The following is a 5,749-nucleotide window of genomic DNA, read 5'->3' on the forward strand; positions in this document are numbered from 1 at the left end:
CACGTTGACATTATTCTTATATATATCTTCTTTACAACTCCTACAAATTATTATAATAAACATGTAGCTTAATCATAAAACGCGCCTAATCTTATTATCTTAAACTTACAACGTAAATAACTAGGTTAACTTAATCTTTTGATTTAGTTGATTTATTGACTTTTGAAAAAGTCAAAATCATTTTTTCTTACTGTGCTTCCATGGAGCTACCAGCAAATGGACAAAATCAGCACACTGTTGATCAAAGAAAGACTGCTTAACCACGCGGTCTATTCTCAAGTCTCGACGCTATAAATCTCTGCTACGTCCTTTCTTTTCGATGCATCTCACATTCTCACCCCACATTCATAGATTTACATATATAATCTTATAAAACCATCTCTCAAATGGATTCTCGACATATTTCTACAGCCATCTTCTTCTTGCTCTTTCTCTCAGTTGCTAACAACACACCCTGCAACGCACAGTTATCTTCTACCTTCTACGACGCTACATGTCCCACTGCACTCCGTACAATCAGAACCACCATCAGAACAGCCATATCTCGTGAACGTCGCATGGCGGCTTCCCTCCTTCGTCTGCATTTCCACGACTGCTTCGTTCAAGGTTGTGACGCATCAATCTTGTTGGAGGATGGGCCTTCGATAGTTGGAGAAAGGAATGCGTTGCCTAATAAGGGTTCTGTAAGAGGCTACGAAGTGATAGACGCTGCAAAATCTGAGGTTGAGAAACTATGTCCCGGAGTTGTATCTTGTGCAGACATACTGACGGTGGCCGCCCGTGATGCATCAGAAATGGTTGGTGGTCCGTCGTGGTCGGTGAAGCTCGGAAGAAGAGATTCCACCACCGCTAGCCTTGTTCTAGCGGAGACCAGTCTTCCTAGCTTTAAAGCTCCTCTTGATTCACTTATTTCCACGTTTAAAGATAACGGACTTAGCGCCAGGGACATGGTTGCTTTATCAGGAGCTCATACAATTGGACAAGCTCAATGCTTCTTGTTTCGTGACAGAATATACAGCAATGGATCAGATATTGATGCTGGCTTCGCTAGCACACGTAGACGTGGTTGCCCTATAAACGATGGAAACGGAAATCTTGCACCACTAGATTTGGTGACTCCCAATTCGTTTGATTACAACTACTTCAAGAATTTAATACAAAAGAAGGGTCTTCTTGAATCGGATCAGGTGCTTTACAGTGGTGGATCCACAGACAGCATTGTTTCTGAATATAGCAACAATCCTTCCAAGTTCAAGTCGGATTTTGCAGAAGCGATGGCGAAGATGAGTGAGATCAGGCCGTTAACGGGTCAAGAAGGAGTGATAAGGAGGATATGTGGTGCTCTTCCCTAAGCTAATTCATTTCATCAGGGAGAATTGATTTGGGTGCTTGTTTTTGTCTCGGAAAATTATACTTGTAATCATATATATCTTCATTCATTTATTTAATTATTCTTTTAAGTGTTAAGAAATATAAAACCTTATGAATATTCTCAAAGGGTTAGATTTAATTATTTATCACCACTTTTAATGGAATTTATAGTTATTCTAACCAATTTTATTAGTTTTGTATGCATTTAATTGATTCATTTTATATTTGTTTGTTTGAGTAATCGTATGCGCATGCTTAATTTGAAACATATGCGTAATTATATATTTTACAATTACAGGTATAATTTAAGTTGTATTTGATTTTTGAAATTTTTACTAATTTTCATCTTTTGTATTTTAAAGTTATTAGTAATCTAATAGAACAACATATGATTAGGCTGCTTTTTCTAAATATTTTTCTTTTTTAAGTGATTTCCATTGTCCATGAGATTGATCAGACAAATGAATTAGTTTACCATAAAGAGTTAAAATAGTTTTATTTGTTCCTATAAAAGACCTAAAAAAACTAAAAAAAAAAGTCAATAGAATTTGCAAAAAAAAAAAAAAAAAAAAAAAAAAAAAAAAAAAAAAGGAGCTAAGACGAAATGTTATCTATGTTCATGTAATTGAAGATAACAATCATGCACCGGAGCTAGAGATCGAAATATTGTTGGTTTGTCACGTTGAGAAATGGTTTCGAATTATTATATACCCTTTTAAACTCATAACATCAACTTTACACGAAAATAATATAATATTTGCTATAAATAATTATTGATATACACCTTATCACCTATGATATGTATTTTACACCAAAAAGAATAATTGAAATAACAAGAAAACATTATATAGTTTGGTCTATTTTGTGAACAAGCCACATTTTTTGTCACATTCAAACCACTACTGATTTATTAGTTTTGCATATTTGCCAAAAGGTAAGGTTAGCAGATTACCACCTAACTCCATTGACGATGACATGTATTTTTTATTTTTTAGTTTTTTGAGAAATTTAGTAATCTAAACCATATAAATGGGTATTTTAATAATAATAATAATTTAATTTTTTTTAATAACCATTCTCTCCGGAATATAGCATTCTGGGGTCAGGGTATTGAGCTTTGGGCGAAAACAAGAATGTATGTACATTCTGGACTTACACTTCGGAGTATCCCTGTCCGAAACAAGAATCTATGTACGATTGTCAGGTTAGTACTTTGAAGTGACAATACGTAGTCATGGACACACGTTTCGGAAACAAATTCCGGACAGTAATTTTGGATTATAAAACATCAACTTCCGTCCCTTATATATAATTGTTACTGCATGTAGTTAGACACTTATGTGTGCCCATCCGTAATTATCTTGTATAACTCATTCAAGATGAGTTTTGCAGAGAGTGAGCACAAAGAAAGCTTTACCAACCTGCAACCTGTTTACCTACACAACCTTAGGCGGACCAACCTTCATACTTACACGAACATCAAAACTGATGTGATGGATTGTTTCCAAGTCTGATTTGTAGCTATTGGATGTGTGGTAAATTTTGTTGGTCCATAATCATATTGTTTCTTTAAAATTGATAAAGTTTGGTTTGGTTTTCCAAAAAAAAATACAGCTACATGCATTCATAGGTTGCTTGTTGCATGTCACTTTTATATGTAGTATGCATCTAAGAGGCGACTACCTAAACACAATGTTCGTATTGGTTGTTATGGACGTGAACAACCAGACCCTACCTATAACATTTTGTCTGGGCGTGGTAAATAATGTGACTCATGTACCTGGTTCCTGATGAGGTTTAAGGAAGCTCTCGGAAAGGGTAGGGAAGTATCGTTCATAACCAATATGTACGATGTCATTAGTTTTTGTATAAGTCAAATATTTCCTGATTCTTATCATGGGTATACTTGTAAAAGTGTGTTCATATATATGCGCAGGAGAGTTGGTGGAAACAGAACATTGGGACCTATGTTCTGGATGACATCCAACTCATATACTATGTCTGATTATGAGCAAAACTTTCATCAGCTAACTCATGATGCACGTGAGGTGCTTGTTAACATCGATCATGCGAAATGGGCAAGAGCCTATTTCTTTAACATCCGTTGGAATGTACTCAACATTGATATTCCACAATTTATGTTGGTGTTATCAGTTAATCAATGCAATGTACCGATAATAACGCTTACTGAGGCAATTCGTGACTACATTCAACGGATTTTTGTTGAACGCACTTTCATGGGAGGTAAACTACCGTAAAATATTGAATGTTTTTTACCTGTACAATAACCATAAATGATAATATTTACTTTTCAGGGAGGTTGACTAACGTATTAACCCCATATGCGGAGATGGTGCCATAGAGGAGGATTCTACTCGGTGGCAAGCAACAAAGATCCTGCCCGAGATCCTGTCTTCGCTCCCGTCCGACATTTTCCGAGTTTTTTATTTTAAAACAACTTGTGTTGTAGATTTGAACTGACATACATGTTCATGTAGTAAATGGTGCACTCTGGGTATAGAGTGTGGTCATGCTATTGTTGCATCACGTTATTCAAACATCATTGAATTAGTCGATATGGTCCAGATATATTATCAGGATGATGTGTTTCGAACTACCTACCAGACCCAAAATATGCACCATCTTCCCCCTCCATCTGAATGGGAAATATCAGACCCATTGATGGTTGTTTTATTGCCTATATAATCGCAATTAATTATGTTTGTAATCGATTTGGAGTCACTAATAGAAAATATTATTATTGCCCTAATATATGTTACATATTAAAAAGATAGAAAAAACATAATTTAGAAGTACCATAACCTTATTCAAGAAAAAAAAATAACAAAATACATAATTTAAAAATACAGGACATCTTTTAAAATATCTCAAGCATGTTCTTATGGAAAATCAACCCCATTATTTTTTATGCATTCCATCTTTGCCAACTGTAAAATTACTTGTTCATCTTTATCCAATAATTTTTTGTCGATCTTGTGATAAGTTTTGATAAGAAAATTTCACCTTTAACCGTATGTCTAGAAACTTAGTCTTCACTTCTTCTTCAGTTCGATACTGTACAACAGATTTCTCATTGTGAAACATATTTTTCAAACGTGCCCATCGTGATCTGTGCATTAGATGTGACAGCATGAGGACAACCAAATCATCTTCAAGTACTATCCAAGACTGAACGAGCATGATCTCTTCTTGTATAGTCCACGAATGGGGTTGATTTACTGCCATTCCGGAGTTCTAAAGTTTCTACAATTCTGGAGTTCTAAAGTTTCTACAATTTCACTCTCTTATTTATAGTGGTTCATTCCAGATTCCATGTCATTCTTGAATGACATTCTGGACTGAAATATTGGGCGTCATATAAATCATTCATGTCAAGTCAAATCAATAATAAATGTCATAGATTCCTGACGAATATGAGTCACGAACGCATATCCGGACACGCGTTCCGAACGTCGCATTCCAAAGACACGTTCCGCACATAGCATTTCAGAATTTTTTTTAAGTACATATCATTTCGGACTATTAATATGTAGCTAGCATGCATCGTAAACTTAGAAATAACTTGAGAATGAGTTCATATGATTTTGATGTTTGGCATTATGAAAAAGAAGATTATTATGTTTGTTCGGATATTAACTCGTTTCCGGAAGGCCCAGATTTCTCACTCCCTGATAAAATGCCTAATGACATTTTCCAAGCTATGAAGACCGCTAAAGAAGCAAACGAAAGACACTCTGAAACAAGTTAGACATTAAATCAACGTGCAGACGATCGAGAGGAACAAGTAAATGAAAAAGAAAATTGGGTTGCTAAAGTTATAAAAAAAGTCAAAGAAGCAGAGAAATGGATTCAATATGAAAATACAGAGATTGATAAGCTTCATGCAGAACGAGACCGTCTAACAAATGTTTGTTAGAATTACAGGAGATTTTATTGACCGCGAACAAAATATGTATCCCTTACAATTTCCTAACTTGTTAAAACCAATATAAGTATGTATTAGGATTTGTAAATATCTTTGTACTAATGTTAATGAAAAACATTGTCATTTTAGATAACCCTACCGTTCCTTTTACATATTTAAGTTTCAAAAGACATTACAATATTTAATTTTTATATTACATTTCTTGGATAACTGAGAACTTAAATCCAGTGCAAACTAGCGGTGTCTACATGATTTTCAAACGATTCCATGTAGGTTTCAATTAGGTTGAACTCATTATCAGTCAATTGGACTTGATCTTTTGTTGTTGGAGTTGGCATACGTGCTTCTACAATGAGGTCCATTGTGTTCAAAAACCGTAATATATCTTCATACATCGTAATGATGAGCATTTGCATATTATACAATGCTAGT

General features: G+C 34.8%; 1 pseudogene; it reads left to right on the forward strand.

Moving 5' to 3' along the window:
• Positions 1–333: 333 nt before the first annotated feature.
• LOC145109717 (lignin-forming anionic peroxidase pseudogene) lies at positions 334–1,472 on the forward strand (annotated as a pseudogene).
• The last annotated feature ends 4,277 nt before the right edge of the window (positions 1,473–5,749 follow it).

This window comes from Lactuca virosa, chromosome 4, assembly GCF_052849685.1.
Source record: "Lactuca virosa cultivar CGN04683 chromosome 4, Lactuca_virosa_CGN04683_v6, whole genome shotgun sequence".
Classification (NCBI taxonomy): Eukaryota; Viridiplantae; Streptophyta; class Magnoliopsida; order Asterales; family Asteraceae; genus Lactuca; species Lactuca virosa.